The sequence below is a fragment of the Gasterosteus aculeatus genome, chromosome Y, assembly GCF_964276395.1.
Source record: "Gasterosteus aculeatus chromosome Y, fGasAcu3.hap1.1, whole genome shotgun sequence".
NCBI lineage: Eukaryota > Metazoa > Chordata > Actinopteri > Perciformes > Gasterosteidae > Gasterosteus > Gasterosteus aculeatus.
Window position 1 is genome coordinate 12,021,667 of NC_135709.1, and position 25,333 is coordinate 12,046,999.

Genomic DNA, 25,333 nt, shown 5'->3' on the forward strand with positions numbered 1-25,333 from the left:
AGCCGGATGCATCAGTAGCTGCAGGGTGAAGAGGTTGACTCACTAACAAGAGTGTCATACTTTGGCACTAACAAAGCGCTCAGGACCAGGAGACAGCTGCAGATGTGGTGGGGTTGGAAACCCAGCCTTTCAGCTGGCTCCTCCCAAACCAACGGCCAATTAGTGGAAGCCTTTAAAAAGCACCTGCCCTCAAGGCCTCATTCAAATTTGGTCCTGTGCTGTACAGGTATGTTGGTTTGTATGTTGTGTTAGTGTTACACTTTATTCTGGTTTTATAATCTTAATCCCGTTTTTAGTGATTTGTGTTTACCTTGGTTTCATTGTTTTCTTTAATAATAATAATATATATAATAATAATAATTTCGGAATTACTACAAACGTCTCTGCCTAATCCACAGTCATTTATTTGCGTGCCTTGGGTATTTAAGTCTGTATTTCTCGTGGTGTCCCCAGGTGGCGTTGTTGGTTGCTTCCCCTAAAGCCCACCTCACACAGAGATGGAATGTGCTTTACCTAGATGTTAGTGTACTGCTGGACAGTGCTCTCAATAAATTGGCATCATTTTTCAAGATGGATGCAAATGCCTGATTGGTGTTAGACAACATTGTCGGCAGTTGTTATGTTATCCCTTCCATCTACTTGTAAATAGGTCAAATATAGAGTGTGAAATGATCCCATGACCACCATATTTCCCTATTGGATGGTGTGCTCAGGTTGATGGACAGTTTTGGGTGTCCACCACACAGCATTTGGCATTGAGTCCAAAACGTTTTGGTCTCATCTGATCAGAGCCCTTTCTTCCACATGTTTGCTGTGTCCCTCCTCCTCCCAAAACAGGCTTCAGCAGACCAGTGTTATTTGGCGGTAAATACTGTAACATTGTCATGCTGGTGTCTCCAACATGCTGAAGAGCAGGTGGTCTGTTGCAATGGTTCCCAACCCAATTGTAGCCTGACAATGTGCACAGGTCCTGAGATCACTCTGGGGGGTCACATGAAAGGTAACATGGTAGCGATGAAGAAAAAATAATGAATTAATTTCTTTATTCTTGTCTTGTGAGAAAATCAAAATGTCTGAATTTTCCTTAGACCACAGCAATTGACCAACATTATTTCTTATCATCTGGGCCATTTGACCTCTTGGGCCTAACCGTTCAATTTAGGATGGAAGTATGACAAATACACCAGAAATCATGAACCAAGATTCACAGGGCGACGGTGGCACATGAAGTAGAGAGGGTGTGCTGGGATCCGCAGGGTTGGCGGTTTGAACCCTGGCTGCTCCATGTCCCGTGTCGAATTGTCCCTGAGCAACACACCCAACCCCTAACTGCCCCTTTGTTCCCAGGCAAAATGTAAAACTATGGGTTAAAAAAGCTTTGGAAAAAAGCGTCAGCTAAATGACATGTATCTAATGTAACCAAATGTCTCTATTCTAAACTTAACCATAGCTGTCATTATTTATAATAAACACATGTTTCTTCTTCCATGAAATGAAAGATGCATACAACAATAGTTGCAAATGAACCCTAAACATTACATGAAATAAATAGCAGTAAATACATCTGTAATAACCTCGATAAATAACTTAAACACTATTAAATATATATTCATCTATGGTTTAAATACACGTAATCTGCCACCTACTGGTGGAAATGTGAAGACGTTTACTCTGCGTCTCATTGAACTGTCAGCTCTGCGTTCACTGACCCAATGCATGGAAAATATCAGAGCCAACAGCAGCGGGTGTGCGACTAAAAACCACTTTGATTAAACTATATTTTTAACTTTATTATTAGCTTTTTTATTACCTACATACAGAAGGGGAAAAGGGAGGGGCGCGCGGGGGTCAGTTCACCTCTGGGTCACCCAAATGGAACGGTCGGAGAAGGGAGGGGGGGGAGGACTGTTAAATACGCTAATGTAATTAGTGGGCTAAAGTCAGTCACACCCCGACTTTCTTACAAATAACGCACATTTCAATAATGATAAATGCAAGCCTATAGTTCCTGCACATTTTTGTTTTTTATGAATTATGTGAAATGGGCAATAAAAATTGGTAATACAAAACGATTATGTGTCACCTGTCACAAAGGTTAATTGGTTTAGTCTTGACTTCTGGTCGTGACTGACAGTGTTGGGGGAATGGGAAATCTGTTGCTTGTCGAGTCAGAGGCAAATAAAAACAGAGATGGACAGAAAAAGGTTCAAATCATCAGGTTCCCACTACAGAAAGAACAGAAAAGAAGAGGAGGAGAAACGAGCAAAAGATGGAGGTATGCAAATATGTTGTCTCTCTGTATGATTATACACGTGTCATAAATTAATTGGTGGGGTAACTCTTTTTCTTTTGCTATGTTGCTTAATGCTTATACAACAATAATTCGGTTTTAACTCAACAAACACAAGGTTTGTAATTTCACCATAATATGTGCTTTGCAACAAAACTGCTAGAAGTTCATTTATTATTTATTTCCATCATTTGGTTTAATGTTAGTCCTGTGATTAACCAACGGAATTCTCAAGTCCGTAGGTAGTTTCAAAGACGGACATTTGCTATTTGCTACAACTGTATTTTGTGACAAAGTATTGTTTAACAGTCAGAACTAAAAGTGTGCCATGCATAGAATTCAAGGCTGTAACCGAGGAGCTAATGTTTCCTCCCTAAAAGTTAGATTAATATAGCATGTAATGAAAGACATTTAGTGTAAGGGCATGTTTATTTAACCCTACTATATTACGTTTGGGGTCAATTTGGCCCCAGACTGTTTTAGCTGTATAAACATAATCCTACGGTCTTTTGATTTAAATTTCAATTGCAAATCAACTACAATTTCAGGGTCACTTTTAAAATATTTTGGAGGATCCTCTGCTACTGGTCAGGAGGAGCCACCTACCTCCCCTGCTACACATGACTCTGCTGAAATAGTCTCAGAGCCTCAGGATGAGGACCAGCCATCTACCTCATCAGCTACACAGGCCTCTTCTGGAATGGTCCTTCAGGATGAGCTACCATCAATCTTCTCAGCTACACAGATATCTGATATTGAAGACGAAGACCTCTTTGCCTGTACTTCTCCCCAGCATGAGCCTTCAGGTGAGTTTGTGTGTGTGTGTGTGTGTGTGTGTGTGGCGGCCAAAGACATTTGTGAAGAAATGAATGTTGAGGCTGTTTTAAAACAACAAAGGCTGAGGTCTACAAAGTGCCACTTCTCATATGAATCACATGATGAGCCTATCAGCGATGCACTTAAGAAGTTGGAGGTTGGATTCTTCAATGTTGTCGTTGATGCAGCCACATCAGCCATCAAGGAGAGATTTTCCACATTGGAAAATGTGGGAAATAAATTCAGGGTGTTGACACATTTCCCAAGTCTTGCAGATGAAGAGCTGGCAGAGCAATGCGAGGCACTAGGCACCACACTGCACTTTAAGGGACACTCTGATTTGGACAGTAGAAAGCTTGTGCAGGAAATTAAGAACTTAAATTAAGAACTGCCCTGCCTCAGGATACAAGAAGACTCCTATGAGAACCTCAGTCCGTCCTAGATCGATAATTTTGTCGATACTACTACAGGCTCTTTGAGAGTGGTGCTGGACGCTATTGCTCCTCTGGAAAGAAGAATAGCAACAAGAAGGAAGTCTGCTCCGTGGTATAACCCTCAAACACGGAACCTAAAGCAAACTGTGCGGAAACTTGAACGATTATGGCGTTCCACCAAATCTAAGAATCTAGAAGGATCTAGGCTAGTTTGGCAAGACAGCCTTAAAACATATAAGAAGGCTCTCCGTAACGCAAGAGCATCTTATTACTCATCATTAATAGAGAAAAATAAAAACAACTCCAAGTTTCTCTTCGGTACTGTAGCCAGACTGACAGAGAGTCACAGCTCTGTTGAGCCGTGTATTCCTTTGGACCTCACCAGTAACGACTTCATGAACTTCTTCAATGATAAGATTCTGACTATCAAAGAGAAAATTGATGGTCTCCTGCCTTCAACCAGTGCCGACCTGTCCTCCGATGTAGGAACCTTGGGTGCAGCAGTGAGCCCTGATGCCTGTTTGGATGCCTTCTCTTCCATCAACCTTGATCAACTGACTTCTTTATTTTCAAAGTTTAAATCTTCTACTTGTCTCTTGGATCCGATTCCGACCAAGCTGCTTAAGAAAGTTTTTCCTTTAGTTAGCACATCCTTATTAGATATTATGAATCTGTCTTTGTTGACAGGACATGTACCACAGTCCTTCAAGGTAGCTGTAATTAAACCTCTTCTTAAGAAACCTACTCTTGCTCCAGAGATGTTGGCTAACTACAGACCTATCTCTAATCTTCCCTTCCTCTCTAAGATCCTTGAGAAATCCGTCGCAAATCAATTATGTGACTTTCTACAAAACAATGCTTTGTTCAAGGATTTCCAGTCAGGATTTTGAGCGCATCGCAGTACAGAAACAGCACTGGTGAAAATTACGAATGATCTTCTACTTGCATCCGACCAAGGACTCATCTCTATTCTTGTCTTGCTGGACCTCAGTGCCGCATTTGATACCACAGACCATTGTATCCTGTTGCAGAGACTAGAACATTTAATTGGTATCAAAGCAACTGCACTCAGCTGGTTTAAATACTACTTATCGGACCGATCCCAGTTTGTGGTTGTTGTAAGAATACGTGTTCAAGAATTGAAGCCTGGTCGGGGTTATCAAAAATTCAGCCGAACGACTTCTCTCGTTCCGGGAAATTTATTTGTCAGATCACAGGTCAAGTATCAGCGCTGCGTTTGCAAAGGCAGGAGCAGTTCATGCAGCACACAGGCCGGAAGAACAACTCACTAACATCAGCAAGAACATCATGTTTGTAGAGGAGGACCTTCCACCCCCCGTATCTAAAGATCCGGTCACATCCAATGTCCGGACTCCTGACTTAACGTAAACATCAGCGAACAGAGTGTGTATGTTGAATAGTGTTGGTGTGTCTCTAAACCCCCCTTTTGCTGGCAAATCTACTAGTTGACCCGCAGACCTTGCATTCCTCAGCCAGGACAGAAACTGACTCCCCATCTTGTCAGACTCGTGTCTGCCTGCTCGGCACATCCTGCTTCCCCCCTTACCTAACTCTTAAATCAAGACAAGACAGCAAACCCCCAACTAAGCCCATGAAAATAACTTTTGATTATCATTGTAAACGGTGAATCCTCAAAGACCACCAACGTTGGTCACAGAGTCCCACAAGGTTCTGTACTTGGACCGATTTTATTTACCCTCTATATGCTTCCTTTGGGCGATCTTATCAGGAAACACCGCATAAACTTCCATTGTTATGCTGACGATACTCAACTGTATCTGTCGATCAAGCCAGAAGAGACGGACCTGCTAGTTAGACTTGAATGTCTTGGAGACATCAAAACTTGGATGACCGGCAACTTCCTGATGCTAAACTCAGAAAAAACGGAAGTTATCCTGACAGGCCCAGAGCGCCTTCGAAGCCAGCTGTCACGTGATACAGTTTTTATGGATGGAATTGCTCTGGTACCCAGCAGCACCGTCAGGAATCTGGGAGTTCTCTTCGACCAGGAAATGACCTACAACTCGCTGTGACGACCCCTGCTGTGGAGGCAGTAGCCTTCCAATGAGATTTGGTGATTGAAGGCACCTGGGCCAGGTGCCCTGAGATTAGAAAGCCCTGTGTTCATTCATTGATTCTGTCGCTCTCTCCTCTCTCCAGCAGACGTCCGGTGTGGTAGGGCAGCCGCCTGTTGAATCCGGTTTTCCTTTGGGTTAAATGCCCTGGACAACACCCACCATTTACACTTTACCCTCATGCACATCCTACACTACTGATAATAATGACATTCGCATCCCATCTGGAATGGTTATGGTTTTTCGTTGTTTTGTGTGTTAAATAAAGAATGTTACACCTCGGAAACCAGTGTAACTCCAATCTTGTCATGGCCCAAAGAGCCAGGTCGTGACAAATGGGGGCTCGTCCAATTCTGGTCAGTGATTTGTTTGTTGATCAAGTGTGTAGATTTCGTGTGACGCGTGTTTTTGTGTGGATCAGTTGTGAGCGGTTGGTGCGCGTTTGGTTTGGTGGTGATCGCCAGGTTGTCTCTGTTGCGGAAAGTTTGGGAGTCATGCTGGATTTTGAAGGTTTTGCTCTGGTTCGTTGGTATTGTAGTTCTTTGGTCCGTTGTAGTTCTTTGGTCCGTTGTAGTTGTAGCTCTGGTTCGTTGTAGTTCTTTGGTCCGTTGTAGTTGTAGCTCTGGTTCGTTGTAGTTCTTTGGTCCGTTGTAGTTGTAGCTCTGGTTCGTTGTAGCTCTGGTTCGTTGGTCCGTTGTAGTTCTTTGGTCCGTTGTAGTTCTGGTTGTGGAAGCGTTTAGATTAGAGGTTTTTTTTTCTCTTTCGCGAAGTCGATTACGCGTGGTCCAAAGAGAAAGTACGTGTTGCCGCCCTGATGCGCTGTGTTTGGAGTTTCCCTGTCAGGTTATAGTGGCGTCTCCCCTTTGGGTTACGTCAGTTTTTTTTGTAGTGTTGTGGCAACGTGGTTAGTGTCAGCTGTCTATGGACGGTTGTCTCGGGAGCACGTCTGTGGGATCCTGCGTTGTGGCCTACTTGTGGGTGACTTCTCAGACCTGCTGGTTTCCAGTGCGTAATTACCCACCGCAAGCTGCATGAAGACTAGGTGAGTTTAGTAAGAGTTTGGACTAGGCAGTTAGGGGGAATACTCCGCGGGGCAAGTTGCCTTCGTTTGTGTGTGTTTGGGGGGTAATACGGTGCGTTCTGTTTGGTCTGTCTTCCTTGTCGGGTTTTTTTTGAGCAGCAGAAGGAGCTGCTGATGATCCGGTTAAACTTGGAAACTGAGCGGCAAATTCAAATCGAAAAGGTTCGGCAGCAAACAGAAAAAATGAAACTGGAATTGCAGCAGTATAAATTGAGTTTGATTTGTGACGGTAAGCTTTCGCAGACTATGGCAGAGGAAGGTTTCCCGGAGTCTGTTCGTCTCGGGTTCGATGTTGGGGCTAATTTGCGTTTAATGCCCAGATTTAATGAGAAGGATCCTGATACGTTTTTCACTTTGTTTGAGCATTTGATCATAGATTGTGTGGGGCCTTTACCAACCTCAAGGTCTGGTTGTTCTTATATGCTGTCTGTGATGTGCCAGACAACAAGATATCCTGCAGTATATCCTTTGCGTTCAATTTCTGCAAGATCAATAGTGAAGGCCTTGACACAATTCTTTTCAATTTTTGGCGTTCCGCGTGTGATTCAGAGCGACCAAGGTTCGAACTTTACATCGCACTTGTTTGGACAGATGTTGAAACGGTTGAAGGTGACTCATAACCGTGCGTCTCCTTATCATGCGCAAAGTCAGGGAGCATTTGAACGTTTTCACCAGACATTGAAGTCCTTGTTGCATGCGTACTGCACAGAGAAAGGGAGAGATTGTGAGGAAGGACTACCTTGGCTGATGTTGTCAGCCCGAGAAGGTGTTCAGGAGAGCACTGGGTTTAGTCCCAATGACCTTGTTTTTGGCCATACAGTGCGTGGTCCCTTGGCAGTTCTGCGGGATGGCTTGGGTGACACTGTCAATGGTCTGAATTGTAGTGGTCAGGGTTAATATTGTGATCATGAAATGTAACTCCTGTCATTCTTCACTTTGTTCTCGTCTCTCTCTTAAAATGCTTCTTTTAGGTACCTGGTTGCAGAGCTGGGGCGTAGTTTCAATGTGGAGGGTGCTAAGGTAGTATGTTTTTTTTGTTGTTGTTGTTTTTGGAGTTTGCGGTGATCCCTGTCGGGACCCCGTCTTAAGGGGGGAGGTGTGACGACCCCTGCTGTGGAGGCAGCAGCCTTCCAATGAGATTTGGTGATTGAAGGCACCTGGGCCAGGTGCCCTGAGATTAGAAAGCCCTGTGTTCATTCATTGATTCTGTCGCTCTCTCCTCTCTCCAGCAGACGTCCGGTGTGGTAGGGCAGCCGCCTGTTGAATCCGGTTTTCCTTTGGGTTAAATGCCCTGGACAACACCCACCATTTACACTTTACCCTCATGCACATCCTACACTACTGATAATACTGACATTCGCATCCCATCTGGAATGGTTATGGTTTTTCGTTGTTTTGTGTGTTAAATAAAGAATGTTACACCTCGGAAACCAGTGTAACTCCAATCTTGTCATGGCCCAAAGAGCCAGGTCGTGACACTCGCATATAAAGAAGACTTCAAGAACTGCTATTTTCATCTACGTAACATATCAAAAATCAGGAACTTCCTGTCTCAAAGTGATGCAGAAAAATTAGTTCATGCGTTTGTCACCCCCAGACGGGACTACTGTAATTCTTTGTTATCGGGCTGCTCTTGTAAATCTCTTAAGCCTCTCCAGTTGATTCAGAATGCTGCAGCACGTGTATTAACAAGAAATAAGAAAAGGGATCATATCACTTCTGTATTAACTTCTCTGCACTGGCTCCCTGTTAAATCAAGAATAGATTTTAAGGTACTTCTCCTCACCTACAAGGCACTTGCTGGTGAGGCACCATCGTATCTTAAAGAGCTTGTAACACCTTATTGCCCTACAAGGCTGCTGCGCTCCATAGATGCTGGGTTACTTGTTGTTCCTATGGTTTTAAAAAGTAGGCTGGGGGCCAGAGCCTTCAGTTATCAAGATCCTCTTTTGTGGAACCAGCTTCCACTTTCAGTCCAGGGGGCAGATTCAGTCAGCTCTTTTAAAGTAAAACTTAAAACTTTCCTCTTTGATTCTGCCTATAGTTAGGGGTGGCTCAGGTTAGCCCGGACCAGCCCTTAGTTAAGGTGCTACAAGCTTAGACTGCCGGGGGACTTCTTAGGACACACCGAGCTCCTCTCACGCTCTCGTTCTACCATAATTCACGTTTTATTAATGCACATCACTAAATCAGCTTCTTTCTGGGAGTTTTTTTTTGTGCTTTCTCCCCTAGCAGGTCTCCGTAGATTGTGGTTCCTTCGGGACCCTTGTCCTGACACCTACCGTGGCCCTGCTGACGCCTGCTGCTGCCATCATCATCACTATTATTTTAGATATTAATCATATTACTGTACTCGTAAACCAACATTACCCTCTCCTAAAGTCTCTATGCTCTCCCTCCCCACAGGCTTCTGTAGATGGTGGTTCTATCTGATGGTGGTTGCCCCTGCAGTGGTCCTGCTGTACGCCTGGCTTACTACTCACAATTTCTTGAATCATTTCTGTCATAGGAATTGCATGTATTATACATTGTTCATTCTGTACACATGGCATCCATTGCAGTCTGTCCATCCCAGGAGTCTTCCCTTTTTCTTCCCTTTTTTCCCTCATGGAAGGGTTTTTTCATTTTTTGCGGAGTTTTTCCTGTGCCGATGGTGGGTTTCGGGACAGAGGATGTGTTATCTGTACAGACTTTAAAGCCCTCTGAGGCAAATGTGTGATTTGCAATTATGGGCTACACAAAATAAAATGAATTGAATTGAATTGAACCTGCCATCAAAGACCATGAGCGTCCTTGAGCTAATCACTTTTGTGCATGACAAGGATCTATCCGAGATCTACCCCAACTTTTGGACTGCTCTCAGGATTGCACTTACTCTGCCAGTCACTGTGGCTCAAGCAGAGAGGAGCTTTTCCAAACTGAAGTTGATCAAGTCATACCTTAGGTCAACCATGTCCAAGAAACGGCTCACTGGCCTTGGTGTCATCAGCATCAATCATTCAATAGGGGAGCAGTTTTTATTCAAAGATATTATTGATGATTTTGCTTCAAGGAAGGCCAGAAACGTCAGGTTTTAGATTTAGTTTGTGTTTTCTGTTCTTAGTGCAATAGTGAAACAGTTCGATTGTATTTAGTGTGTTTCCACATTTGTGTGATGAAGAATTTGTGCTATTTACAATATTTATTCTATATTTTATTTGTATATTGTTCTTTTGTATTGTATATTTTGTGCAAATGTGTGTTTCCTGTTGTAATTGCAAGAGTAACTAGATTCTGTTAATTGTGTTTTTCTAATGTAATTCTCTCACTTATGTTAAAATAAAAATATATATATATAACTGCAGACTTTTTTTGGGGGGGGGGGGCGCCCTGGGCGCCATTCAATGCAGAACCGCCCCTGGCACAAATTATATATGTACAATTAGTAAAGACTGTCCTTGGAATCATAAAACTAAGTTTATTCATCCAATATTTAATGTTACATTTTGGCAATGTATTTACCAAACTAAGATCTAGGAATTGCTTTGTCACTTTTGTCTTTCATGGAAGTCAAGCCCTTTTCTATATAAAAAAAATGGAATGGGTTAATTCAAATGTATTGTTACATTGAACATTACAAATAATAAAGATAACATCCACATGATTAAAAAAAAACGTAAAAAATATTATTAAAAATACCAAATTACTACCAGTTACAAAGAATTATGTCATTGGTGTTATTGTGACACAAAACTCTGGATCAAGAGGTCCTTTAAGGAAATTCAGTGGACATAGCTATATGGTAAGTCAGATGTCTTACTTAATTTCTTCAAAATACAGTGATATAAATGAATGAAGCTTTTAAGCCTGTCATTTGTGTTACTCGTTTATTAGTCGCAAGGTCCAAAATTGAACATGAAAACTGATTTATATTGAACGGTTTTAATTTTCCTGAAAACATATGGTCTGACACATGGCAGGCATTTTGTAAAAATTGCAGGTTTTTCTCTAACTCGTCACTGGTGTTACTCCTCCTCCTGGTAACACCAGTGACATCCCTGTATAAATGAGCCACATACAGACTGCAAGACTGACTGTTTTTAGAGTTTCACTGGTAGCTATGTTTATTTCCAATTTCGTTTGTTTACGGTGGCAAGCCCTTTATTTGTTTTTGATAAATAGTTTGAAACATGTATGGAAATTATATGAAAAATGCTGTCTTCAAGAATCTCATTGGTGTTATATTGCGTCACTGGTGTTACTAAATGTTTTTTCAGTAATGTGATACTATATGCTATTTTTTCTGTATTGATTGGTAATGCAATGATACATTTTTCAGATAGTATCTCAAAATATTCTTAACTTGTTAGTTTGGCAGAAAAAAACGGCAAAACAAATGAATCCTTACAATATTGTGAAAACGTCTGCAGTTTTATTACAAAATGTTGCCATTTTGTGGATTCATTACATTTAGAAGTTGGTCAATAGATTAAAAGAAGTTTTTGGTATGAAAGAAGAAATACATTTCAGAATATTTTTACTACCTTAACTCCACCTTTTCTGTAGAATGACTATCAAAAGGTACACAGACCTACAAGGATCATTCCGACCGTACACGGACCGGCTACGCTTTGTATTTTCATTTTATGGGCAAAACCCCAAAAGGGATTTGGTAAAAATTGTCAGTTTGTCTCGTTTTTTTGGTTCTAAACAAAAAACAAAAAAATGACCGCCCACTTCAGTTTTACCATTTTTGACATAAAACCAAAAAACGAGAAAACTGTGGTATTTCCGTATTTCCGTTTTATGGTTTCTACGGTAACAGTAAAAGGAACTATCAAAAGGTACACAAATCAAGAGTGGGTACTCCCAATGATTAAATTAAGAAAAGCAACTGGTAGCAAAATTAAGTCAAGCCGAGCCTTTTCTATATTGGATGATATAGTTGGTGAAGAGCAAAAAAACAACTTTGTCTGGTCTAAAACTCAACTCACCATGACAAATTCCTTGTATGTGCACCACATTTAAATAAGTAAATAAATGAAAATAAATGGTCCTGATTCTAATTCTGACAAAAACAAAACAACGACGCATTTAATGTTTTCTCATAATGTTCTAAAAGTAGCCTTACCAACACTTTAAATCGGAGCTTACATTTTTAAACAAAATGTTGGAATATTACCCCAAGTAATCCGATCACGTTGAACTGGGGCTTAATTTTCTCACAGCAAAACAACTACCGTCTAAGTCTGGATCATGGCTTTATAGATACTCCCATGCCGCACTATAGCTAACTTGATCAAACTCCAGCAGGTTATCAGGTGCTTCCCTTCAACTGGTATCGACCTCTGACCCCTTTATGAACTATGGCAAGGGGAAAAAAAGACTGTTTTCCTTTTGAGGATCAATAAAGTATGACATTATTATATTATGTCGCATTAGATAAAAGGTTCGGCTGTACAGCCCAATAATGGCTGACACTCCATGTAGGTAAGGTTACAAAGTACAGCAGGATTACTTCAGTGGTCATAAGTGTATTGATGTACATGCTCTGACATATCTCATTTTGCAGTTGTTTACAAGAAACTCCCCCTCGATCTTAAGGATGAATACGACAACATCAATTTGCCATTCTGCGAAGAGATGGAGAGCGCTGGAGAGACGGGGCGCAGGGGGTATCATACTAGACTCATACAATATATCCTGTTATGTGACACATATACCACGAGTAAGAAGAACTCCAACGATGACGGGAAATGCGAGTGGATACAAAAGCTTGTCGCTGTGCATGAAATCATTTACATGAACCATGATCTTGTGCAAATCGTTTACACTAAACGATGGCCGTACCCTCACGTGTTTAAGGGATTACTGTACGATAAATAACTTTGACTTATAATTGTGTATGATCGGTAGTTCATTCCTGGAACATATGTCCTGCAGTTGTAGTCCTTTGGGTGCAGGAAGGTGCGGTCTGTAGTCCCCGATCACTTATCATGCACATAATGACACCAAAGGTAAATCTGATTAGATCAGCACTCCCTATTCTGAGAGGCTGCAGAAGAGCGAAAGGACACTTGTGACCTCTTTTGACTTGTTCATTCTTCCTCTCTCCGTTACGGAGCGTCCTGATCAATGGCAACCGTGGAAATTGAGCTCCCAAACCTGGCCGTGTAACCACTATCTTTCTTGTCAATGTGGCTCTATCTATCCATACGTCAAATAAATGTCCAAAAATTCAAAAGCAGTCTGGTCTGCTCCCCCATGTTTCATGAAAGGGAGCGTTTTAAAACACAATAGGAGAGGAGGCTCAGTTTACCTGGAGCTCTGAGTTCCACTAGATCACTTCATTGGCTGCTCGGTTTTGTTTCTCAATCCAGTCTACACCTTTTGAAGTTATACGATGTTTCCACAATCTTATTTGCAGCCTGTATGTAATGAAAATACAGTTCAAATTGTATGTCATACTATGTATTCACAATAGCATTTCTTGTTTAGTTAGCTATGTTATTAAAGCTATCCTGTGGTGCTCAAAGAAACGTGCCTAGAAAAGGTAGCAAAGATGTCAGATACCAGACCAGGATCTCATAACGGGTGGCCGACATGGGAAGTAGGGGAGCTCATTGGTGGAGCAGGTCAGGTGGTCAGAGCAGTGGTGGTCAGAGTGGATGGGTGAAGACATTTCCTCCTGATGTCTCAATGAACCTGGCGAAGGCTTTGCATGAAATCAGGCGGCAACCTCCTTTTCTTTGAAGATAATTCATGCAGAAGTGTCTTAAAACTTGCATCTCTACTGCGGCAACTCCCCTGGTTACAAAAACAAGTCTGAGTGTGTAGTCTATAAGCTACACAATTTTATGGTCTCAATTTTCTCAGGTCTTCAAGACATCATGTTCATTTAATAATTATGGACCATTTACTTTAACTTTAAAACAGTTTTGATTTATTGAAGATTCCATATTGGATATTCATACAGTTTCAAGGCTGCTAATGATACAGTAAGTATGAAAGGAAGAATAAACACATTCCTTTGCTTCTGAAAGTACATTTCAAAACAATAGGGGCCTATAAAGCCTTGAATACAGTGCAGGAACTTACTCTTTTCCTTGTATAAAAAATCTGGCTTGCACAAAACGTGCACAATACTTAGGTGTATATATTGAAGGTTAAATTGGGCCCTGCACAAGCAAACTCTCTCGAACATCTGGTTTAGATTACGTAAACTTTTATGAGAAGAAATATACATTTTTACCTATTGTTTTTGCAGAGTGAAGTGTCTTAAAGTTGGCATTCCCTCTACTAACCAGCAGGGGGAAACTCCTGTTGTTGCAAAAATAAGTCGGATTGTTGATAAGTCTATGAGAAAAGACTATACTTCTTACTTGAATTACATTTATATGACTCAGATAGCAGCAGAGATCTGTCAATCACAATAAACCCGCACCTACCCTGCTATATGGTCTATTTTACTAATTCGACACAAATTGACTATAAACATCAGGCTGTATTGAAAGAGACATAAAACTACAGATTGCGACTATACACTCATGTTTAAAATGTTTACTTAGGTAGTAATAAGTTAAGAGAGAAGTAGAGTAATTTTCTCATAGACTTTTATACAACCAGACTTTGATTTGCAAGTGGATGAGTCGCCCCCTGATGGCCAGTAGAGAGAGAATGCAAGGTTAAGATGCAAGGGTTTATTTAAATAAATCGAGGGTTTTTGTGTATATTCAAGCTTCTATGGAATTTTTACTAGCCTAAGCCAAAACGTTTGGCAGTTGCTTTCAGCCTGTGCAGAAATGCCACCCTAAAACTCGCTCATGTGGAGACACCACACCCGTGTTGTTCAGATTTCTCCCCGCAGACACGGGAGCTGAAGTTCTTGCTTCCCTTCCCATCGGACGCACTCTGCCTTCCCCCCCCCCCCACCCTCTATCATTTCAAGCACAGGGGGAGACAACCCATATTCAATTATACTCAGATTTATATAAATGCATAGGTTACAAGGTTCCAGTTAAAGTGGCGTCGCTCCCAAGTGGAGCTAACAGACAAAACTCGTTCTGCCACAAAATTATTTTTAGGATCTCGAAGAGTTTCCCAGGAGTGACGGTCTTGTGGGATTTCATGGCTGTACTATTCTAGATCGGAGCACTCGTTACGATCTTTTTTTCTTGTGAGTCGGCAATCCTTTGCTGCAAGAGAGAAATAATCTCAGCTAATGCTGACTTGATACACTTTCTAAATAATAAATGTATTTTAGCGTCAATGGAAGAGATACAGGATCTACAGGCATAGACGCATTAAGAAAACATCAGGATACAAGGCGAGGTCACACACAAGGTCAGACTATTGACCTTACCATCACCTGGCTGAGTGTTTCAGCAGCCTGCTCTTGTGTTTGCACTGCTCTGAAAATGCCTCCGCAAAGACGTCACAAAAGTACACTCTCCCCATAATCAACATGTGAACCAGCTGTGTGTGTGTGTGTGCGCGTTTGTATACAGTTGTGAGAATTTTACTCGGGCACACAAACACAGACACCGTGTGCCATGTGGAATGCTAGCTTGCTGGCCTGCCGGCCGGCCTGTGGTGTCAAGTTGCAGTCGGTGTTTCAGGCTTTGTGACCCTGGCATATCTGTGTTTGTTTCATGTCACAGCCCCTCCCTCTGGGGGAGATGACAGTCAAACAGTGTCTGCAGGGGTGAAACCTGAGACCGGCAGACCTTAGTAGTAAACAACAATTCCTTTCATGAGGCAGAGGCTGCTGCCTGCTGCATTAAAAGATTGTTCTGGTAAGGCCAGCGGTTCCATGCAGTCCTGGGGAGAGGGAGGGGGGGGGGGGGGGTAAATCAATTTAATTTGACCACTTGACAAGTAAAGTTAAAATGGTCTGGTTTTAACTTGAAGCCAGGCTGAGACTTCTGTGTCTGTCAAAATGAAGGCAATGTGGAAGTGTCTTGAAACTTGCATTCTCTTTAATGAACAACAGGGGGCGACTCCTCTGGTTGAATACAAAGAGTCATTGTCTCCAAAGCTGTTTTGTCCTTGCTTCTCGCCTCTTATCAGCGGCAATGTTATTTCGTGTATATATTTAAAAAACGTTTTAAATATATATACACATATATACAAGTCTTACACACATTTACACATTATTGAGTGTGGAGTTAGTCCATGTAACCTTCGCTAAACAGCCACTGTGACCACAATAAACTGAAATAAACACATGAGAAGATAATTATAGATAATAAAATATTGGGCAGTAGACACAAGTAGCAAAGGATGTTTATTCAACGGTCATACCACACCGGGTAAGGCTGTAGAAAATCCAAGCAAGTAATGCATCTATGAATTAAACCTTTAGATATGTAAGAATAATCTTTTTTTTATTTTAGAATTGCGAAAGTGTCAAAAAAATGAATTTTGATAATTGAAAATCAGACTTTTCATTTTTCATCCCTGAAAACTTTTTTTTATTGTTATGGGTTTGATGTGACTTGACAAATACCCAGACCAATACTCGCACACAGATATTGTGTCAATATCTTTTTTTTTGTCTTTAATGGATTTGTTGTCAGCTGCTCGACCCCCCCACCCCCCACCCTTCCCCCACCCGAGTAGAGTTTGGGCGCTGCACTCTTTTCTTTTGTTGTTGTGAACGCAGCACATACACTGCGGCCCCTTCCCCCTCGCGCTCCCTCTCTTCGTTTTTATTTTTTTCTGCTTCTGTCACCACCCACCCTCCCCATCCCTCACTCACTCCTCGCTCCATCCATCCGTTCAACTCAGTCCACCGCGTTCATTTCATTCCTGCTCCCATTCCGCGCATATTTCGCATCCTTCGGGAGACACGCTGCGCGCTTTATGCAAACAGGCGCCTCCCGACACCCCCCGTGCCTCTACCGGGTCGTCAGAGCAGCGAGGGGGGACCCAGGAGTTGGCGTGAAGTGCTTCCAACGTAGCGACTTGGATCCGTGGAAAAGTGTGGGACTTAATCCAAGAGGCATATGATTCGAGGTAAGTTACCAAAGAGCCAACTTCGACCCCCCCTCGCGTTGCCTTACTCAGCCGTCGGACGTTTAGCTTGTTGCTAAAACCGCAGAAGTCTCCTGAGATGACTTTTGAAGGAAAAAAAACGACGCGCACTTCTAAACGTTAAACAAGTCTGTTGAGCTCATTAATGCTCCGTCGCGCGACCTCCAGAGCCAGCTGAATGTCGCTTTCACTAGAATTGACCCCCCCCCCCCCCTCACACACACACACACTCCCCTCTCCTCCTCCCCCTCTTCATCCACCTACTCCTTTTTCTCCCAGCACCAAACACGCGTCTTCTTCCTCTCGCGGACGGAACCCGCGCGGTCGGCTAGTTCTCCCTCAGGGTTGCGTTCAGGGACCGACTGACCGACACGAGAAGCGGAGGAACAAGAGAGATGTGAGCGCGGGCACACGTTGCCGCCGCCGCGTGGAGACAGTTTAACAAGACTGTGAGTGAATGGAGAGACTTGTTGCATGGGCGGCTTTTTTTCTTTCTTCATCTTCATCTTCTTCTTAGCACAGACACAGAGGGGCAGCCCCGGGCACGGGGAACATGCACGTTACTTAAGAACACAATCTCACAACACTGCCAACTGCGCCCCTTTAAAGAAATACATGCTTATATTAAGGGTGTTTTATGAGCTCCTCATTTACTGTAACGTTTGAGTTTATTTATTGATGTGGTTTCTGACCACCACAGCAGCTCAAGAGATTAAGTAATTCTTGTCTGGGGGGACGGGGGGTCACCGCCTGTAGATTGAAACGTAGCAGCTCTGCTTCACTCCAGTAACAGAAGGCCATCGTGAGAGGGACGGATATGCATTCAAAGTTATTTCTCACATAATTGATGTGGCTGACGCAGTTGTCTAATTGGAGATATTTGTTTGCTTAATGAGGAGAAGATCCAGGCAAATAATGATGTTGTGGTGAGTTTTGGTGTGTAAAAGAAAACACACAACTTGTTCGTTAAATCATCTGAAAAGAGTAAATTCTGACTATTTTCCAAAATAATTTTTACATCTACAGGAGCAATGTCCTTAAATATGGTTCAATAATTTGCTCCGGAACTCCTACACAGTTTTAAGGATCCCTAAGTGGCGGATTTTTTCTCTTCAAGCTTTAAAAGTGACTAGAATTGATAAATCAATGAACAACAATAGGTTATTAATTGTCTTGAAGGATTTCAGGTCGGCCACTGCTACAAACCAATCAGTGTGTAGGATAGACATTTGTGTTAAAATATTCTAAAATATTTATCTGGGCAAAACAGAAGAAAAATAATAATACGTATTTTATGCCCTCATGAAGAAATGTGTGTTGGTGAGGGCAGCTGACGTCTGTGTGAAATATTGATTAAATGGGAATCCACCTGCGAGAACGACTATGATGTCACTCCTCCTAAAACCATGGAGCATTTTGAAATCTCTTTTTTTTAGGTGGCAATCAGGCAGGGCTGTGGGTGTAACAGGAAGGAGGTGTGTGTGTGTCATTGTCTTTGCTGCTTCTCGGCCGGCAAGTGTACAAACCTTTGTCAGTCACACTGGGCAAACAGCCTCCCATCCTCCCCCCTCCATTCCGTTGACATCTGTTTTGAGTGCTCCGCGCACCTGTAGAGACCGGGGAAGTGTGTGTGACTGTGAAAGAGGGAGAGAGAGAGAGGGGGGGGAGCAGAATGCAAATCCAGGAGTTTGTTCAGGGCCTAAGCAACGCAGACTGGCTGACTGACCATTCCTGTGTGTGTGCGTGTGTGTGTTTGCCTCTCGCTGTCGAGGCCAGGCAGGTCTATTGTTGAGGCAGCAATAGGCGTCGGCGGATGAGGACGCACCATATGGCCTCTGTGTGCTTTGGATACACAACTGCTGTGTAAGTGTGTATGTTTGTGTGTTCACGTACTTTGCCAATGCTGTTACAGTGTGGCGGAGCGGCTGCTCCTCCTCGTTCTGTTTAATTTGTTGTCTCATTGGACATTGGGCTGGGGGTGGGTTGGGGGGGTAGAAATCCGGTATAGAGATTTCTATGGTCGGGGATTAGCAGGCCTAATCCCTCAAGGGGGCACGAAGCAATGTCTTGTGGCATCCAGATGTAGTCGCACTCTGTTCTCTTCTTCTTTTCTCTTTTCAGTGTTGCTGGGCCGGATCAACAGGTGATTCGGTGGATGCCGGAGAGATCACGCGGCGCTTCTGTCCGCGGAGTGTTGTTGTTACTGAGTTATTTAGGTGTCAATTACAAATGATTGAATGCAGTACAGTGTAGAATTTCTGTCTTTTTTTGCAAACATAGGCCTAATCTTTGTTACACCAATTTTTATTTTTCACCTGGCAGTGTCTACCACGTGGCCAAATTAATACAGGATCGATTCAGAATATTTTTTTCAAAAACAGATAAAAACTAGGGAGTTAGGGAGTGGAACCGGGTTTATTAGTGCAACAATGCTGTGTGAGGATGGGGGATGCAGGGGGCAATGGGTGGGAAGTGGGGAAAGGGAGGGTTAGGTTTTGGGGGTGTGGTTGGGGGGCCAGGCTTTGTTTAGGGGTTGGGGGGAAACAATAGGCGCCCTACTGGGTGGGGTGGGGCAGAGCAGAGCCTATGCTGGCTCGCCCGTCTCCTCGTCTCCGTCCCTGATCTCTCCGTCTGACTCCCCCACGCCCTCCAGAAAATTATAACTACAGATGTAACAGTTAAAAAAAAGATCCAATCTATACTAACAAGTCACTGTCATTCTATGCATTGTATAGATGTTTGTACCCAAGTGCTGAGTCACACACACACACACACACACACACACACACACACACACACACACACACACACACACACACACACACACACGCCCAGCAGCACTTATTCACCCCTCCAATGATTAAACACTTTATGCTTAAATAGCAGCTTGGACGGAACATTTTTGCAGTAGGAGAAAGAAACGCAGACTCCATTTACTAAATGTAAATATGCATGTTTTCAAAGCGTTTTTCACATTACTTTTAAATCCCTGCGTGCCCAAAACTGTAGTTTCCCGTTGCATAAAGACATTGAATACTGTCAAAGACTGTCACTGTCTTCAAACGAGAGCAGATAATCCAGGAAAGTATGATGAAAGAGAAATACAAGAAGAAATAGCAAATTAAATGTTGTCCAGCAGAGTTAGCCATTTTGTTTAAACCAAACTATACCATGTCATTACATACCACCATGTCCTAAATAGGTGAAGCCAGATATTGAATTGTCTATCTGTATTTTTGGCGCTCCCAGTGTGGATGACACACCTTTTTTTTAGGGTTAGCTTCCATTCCACTGGTGCTGTGGAACAGGGAACCCATGGAGGGCATTTTTAGGGTTCTCTTCATCAGCATGGCAGCAAAATGGTACCGTCAGTTGTGTTTCCTTGGAAACCTATTGTCTGTATTTAACAAATACATTTCTAATCATTATCTGCTAAAATGTAGGTACAGAGGAGGCTGATGTCATGCTGTTTTTCTGTAAGGAAAAGGTCTATTAGTCCTCAAACGGCCCATTTGGACATTTATTGCGATATGCAATATTACTGCAATTTGCAGACCATTTTGTGTCACTGATAACATGATGACAATATAATAGCTTAGTAATACAAGTACGCTCGTTCAAAGAACAAATAACGTTTTATTCGTGAGAATAGTTAGACATTAGAATCAGAATTTGAAAAAAAAATCCTAAATAAATAAAACAAAAAAAATGATTGCACTCAATTTCAGATAGTGAGGCCTAGCTGCAGCAATACATTCCAACCATTCCTACAAGCAACATTCCTACCATTGCATTCATGACCCTCCATCCTCTGTCAGCGGATGGCTGACCCCTCCATCCTCACGCTATACCGAACAAACTCACTTCTTGGGCATCATCCTGACCAGCCAAGGCAACAGGTAGTGAGTGGAAGATTCTGTAGGTCGAATAAGGAAAAATAAAAAAGATCCGATGACATCTGCTACCATAGCAATATTCTATTTTGACCAATAGACCAATCAGAGTTTTGGAATAATTGGCTGTTAAAACAACGGACACCCCCCCAGGAGCCTGAGATGGATTGGTTGGTCAACACAGGACTTCCCCACAAGAGGCCTCTATTGTTAATTCCTCATGTGAAACAAGAAGTTAATTTTGTTTAATGTTAATTTAATTTAATGCAATGCAAACCTACTTATGTAAGGCCAAACCATGATGATGCAGTTTGTCTTTTTTTTTGTTCAAATCCCCAATTAACCAAATTTTCAACTGCAGGTGCAATCCCTCAAAATAAAATAAAAATGCAGTTTAATTTTGGGAACACGGTTTCATAGCAGACAGGGTAGACAGTGTGGACATCTCAGTCTTTAGGGATTATAGCAACAAGCATATGAATGGCTGAGAGCAGCTAACCAGCATGGGAGGTCTGAATCAACGTTGCGTTTCCTGTCCTTGGCAGGAAGCGAGCTGGAAGTCTAGATTTCCACTACCACTGCTTCCTTTTCCCGGTTGATAAACGATAAACACTCTGTAGAGCAGGACAATATTTCACTGCTCTCTTGTACAAAAGATTTCCCCCTGCCATTCTGCTCATGACCTGTTTTTGTTTTTGTCCCGATGGTGATATTGGCTTTCATTTGTTCTGTAGCTGTCTGATAATCTCTTTCCACTCTGTGATTTGGGTTGCAAAATTACGGGAATATTCAAAGTTGAAAACTTTCACGGCAATTTATGGGAATAAACAGGAATACACTGGAAATATTGGGGTTGATTTGTCATAAGCAGACATGCATGCAAACTTTTCTAATACTAATTTTAATAATTACATTTTTGACCTCATCTATTTGTGAGTAGAACTTTTTATTTCATTCTTTCATTGAACAACAAAACAACGTTAAATAAATTAGTGTATTCCCTATGATCACCCCCCAAGAAAACACTTCTTAATTAAGTTTCTCAAGCCTCTGGTTTTAGTGTTTTTTCGTCAATCCTTCCAGGACTACATAAACGTTGAGTTGAGAGAAAAAAATGTTGGCTTATCATAGGGATTCACTTCCTCTGCAACGAAAGACAGCATGTGCTGCATTCCCCACATCTATAAAATTTGTTTTGAATTACATTTTTATTGCTTAGCCTTTCATTTGCTGGAAATGTATCTTTAATTTCCGATAAGTCACCCAACTCACACTTTACTGGCTGCCTTCAGGGACTTGCATAGACTTGCATAACGCATACACAAACACACATGTGGTTCCGGGGCCCGGCACAATGCGCCGAGGTTCACACTTATTAAATGGTGTTGGTATTGCTGCAACCCTCCCCCCGACCAGTGCAGCGCTCAGGCACAGACAGCACATCAGCTGTGGCTGAAAATCATACTCCCAAATGCATTCTGTCTATTAGAATAACATGAGGTGCAATGATGTGTCCGCTGCGGAGGCTGCTACGGGTGGCAAGATAATTTAACTGTAACCCCTGAGTCTGTTGAGCAATTGAACACTGGGTCACATTTGCACACAGGTAGAAAACAATTGAAATGATGATCCTTGATGGAAAAACAAAAAATACTGACTATTATTCACTACTATGGGAACATTAAAACATGGAAAAACATTGGGATGTGAAACCAGGTTTTCTTTGAGAAGTATCATCCTTTTGTCAAACTTGTGCATGTGTGCATTGGAAGCAGTTAAAACAGATGCCGTTGAGAGGTCCAACAGAGGAGTTAGTGAAAGGAACTGACTTGCTTGTCATAATGCATTCAACTTGTCTACCAACAGGACCCCCTGCTGACACACACACCCTCTGGTGATGCAGGCACTCGCATATTAGTTGCATTACAGTCCATTAAAACCTTACTGGCCCGGCTTTTTAGAATATGGCGGCTGAGAGGCCGTGCTTACAAACACATATGTGTAGTTGGCACGTGGCTGAAGCCCGGCGAGTGCTGTGCGACGGGAGTGAAGTAGGAAGAAAGGGGGACACAGAAAGAGGAGCGCGAGAGTCCAAGGCAGCTGCAGGGCTGTGGCTGTGTGCCCCTGTGTGTGTGTGTGTGTGTTAAAGCTGCAACCTACCTGTACAGCACCAGACTAGCTAGTGAACGTAGCAGAGCATTTAGCAGCTAGCGTGACCTGAGGTTCTGCTGAGGGGTCGGTGGAGACCAAAACCAGAGCCACTCAACACATGAGCTTTTATTAAGAGCTAGTTTACGTTGTCCAAAATGTTTCATTAGGTTAGATGTCTAAACCAGTTCATACTTTACCGTTGGTAACTTTATTTAAAAAAATGTTTTCGCCACATTTTACTCTCGCAAGTTTACTCGCAGTGCATTGACTTTACATGGAATCTTCTCGCGCGAATAATTTGCTTCGCTTTTGGTGTGAACGCAGCATAACAGTTCGTGTAACAGTCCAGCTCAGGTGACCCAGCACTCCTGTTGATCAGCTGCCTTGTGAAGAATTTACCTAGATAAATCATTTGCAAACATCCACACATGTAGGAGTGGCGCTCACACAACAGTGGGATTTATATCAACATTTGCATGGTGCGGCAGTGCAGCGGTTAGCACCAACGCGGAACACCAAGATGATTCTTGATGTCTGTGTTTCGGTGGCGTTTTTTCTCCAGGTTCAGCTTCCACAGTCCTGGACCGGCTGGTAAAGCTTAAAAAACAAGTTTTATATTTACGCATCGAGCAACCACGGGACAACACAAACTCTGACTTGAAGATGCGCTCCTGTCGCTCTGACGGACATTACTCCAATATTCATTCTTCTCGTTGCTCTGTTTTGTTCTCTGCCCCCTTCTGGGAGAAAATCCATAGCTCTGCTATCTGCTGCTAAGTGCTCCCCTATGTTCTCCAGCTAGTCGCTAACATCAGTTCTGATCAGTTATCAGTTCATCACAGCGTTTATGCTGACAATGGCTGTTTGTCGCGGCTGGAGCCAAGATAATCAAGAAATAATAAAAGAGTGAGCTAAAAAACCCTAAAACATACTGTACTTTCACCACAAACAGTATGCTTCAGTTTTTATTCTCAATTTTTTCAAATAATACAGGCAGTCATAGTTCGAAAAAGAGTTCAATTATATTGCTATGCTGCTGCTACTGCTATTTACAATTGTGCAAAATTGCAAAATTGCAAAATCTGCAAAATTAGGTTTTCACATCTCTCAGCTCTTAAGGCACATTTTTCGCCGCATGAATTAGCTTAGCGGCTATCAGACTTTTCTGTTCGCGCCTCAGCTCTTCTAGTTTTGGTTTGTGCCACAGAATCTCCCGGCAGAACAACAGCACGGTCAATCTCAGCTTTTCCAGCACATTTTTTGTTCACCCTGACAATCCCCCCCCACCCCCACCTTTTAACCACTAGAGGTAAATGGAAGTAATATATTCAGCCACATCGAGCTGACATGTTGTTCGTTGCAAACAGGCTGAGCGTACTAATAGGAAGCAGGGGTGGTTTGAAAAGTTTCTATGGACGTTCCAATCATATATTTCCCCCATTAAAACGTCATCGGTCTAACTGAGATGATCAAAGCACAGTTTTATTTTGACAACTTTGGTTTTCGTGCACACAGTTGCACAAACAAACTGAGAGAGGTAACAAATCTTGCCGCTGGTGCTCGACCACAGACGCCCGCTGGATGAATGAATCCTTGTTTGGATGGTTAAGTGCTTGGGAAGGGGTGGGGGTGAAGTGGGAAGCAAGCCAGGGTGGATATGTTGAAGAGGAAACGGAAATGAGGGGGAACAGTATGAAGCATAGAGACCTGGAGGACAAACTCCAGTGAAACACACACACGCATGTGTGCGCGTCAAATGTAATTGTGTTAAAAGTACCCCCCCCCCCTACACACACACACACACACACACAGACATACACTTTACACTGCAGGTTTTGCAGGCTGTGGCAAATGACAGTGCATGGGTGTGAACTAGAGGTGTAACGATTCATTCACTAAATCGATTAATTGATTTATATTCCTGCGATCCAACTGAATCGATCTGTGCTCCACAAATCGGCATTCCAGACGACATATATCGGTTACAAATCGATTGAAATGGTACATAATCGATTGTATCGATACTTGGAAACTGCACATTGGATTTAAGTACAAAAACGGTATGGATGTGTGTTTGTTTGTTTGTTTTTTAGCACTTTAGACACATTAAACGTTACTTGATTCAGTCTGCCTGTCTATGACGTCATCAATACGCAGCGGCAGCCGCGCGAAACTCAACAAACAACAACAAAACACAGCGTGGAGGAGACGACTGCGAGCAAGACATTTACAAGCCAACTTATTGATCCAGCGCGTGGAAACATTTTGGCTTTTGCAAACATGGAGGTGTTCTAAATAAGTCGGTCGCTGTTTGTAGAATATGTAGAAGCCAAATAAAAAACCTATAATGTGGTTGAAAATCCGGGGTTCTGTAAATTGATCCAAACATTGTGTAATTATTGTGTAATGTTTACATCGAAAATTGCACTTGATTCAAATAAAATGTTAATACATTTGCCATAAATTGTTGTTTGCTTGTTTATAATATCCATAATTAATTTAAACCTGTTTTCCTTACAAGAAATCAGGAATCAGGAAACATTTATTAGCCAAAATAT

At 42.4% G+C, this 25,333-nt stretch overlaps 1 protein-coding gene and 1 long non-coding RNA gene across 3 annotated transcripts in view; both read left to right on the plus strand.

Moving 5' to 3' along the window:
• The first annotated feature begins 1,910 nt into the window (after nt 1-1,910).
• LOC144391168 (uncharacterized) lies at nt 1,911-10,014 on the plus strand. The gene is made up of 2 exons (XR_013455056.1): nt 1,911-6,678; nt 7,689-10,014. It is a non-coding gene; the product is annotated as an uncharacterized LOC144391168 (long non-coding RNA).
• Nucleotides 10,015-16,338: 6,324 nt separating this feature from the next.
• LOC120812756 (transcriptional enhancer factor TEF-1-like) overlaps nt 16,339-25,333 on the plus strand; it is a 46,431-nt gene continuing 37,436 nt past the window's right edge. The window contains exon 1 of one of the 2 annotated variants that reach the window (XM_040168943.2): nt 16,339-16,713. The gene's annotated coding sequence lies outside the window, so the exon portion shown is untranslated. Of the gene's footprint in view, nt 16,714-17,010; nt 17,181-25,333 lie in introns of those variants that run through there. The other variant, XM_040168942.2, reaches the window with a different exon arrangement.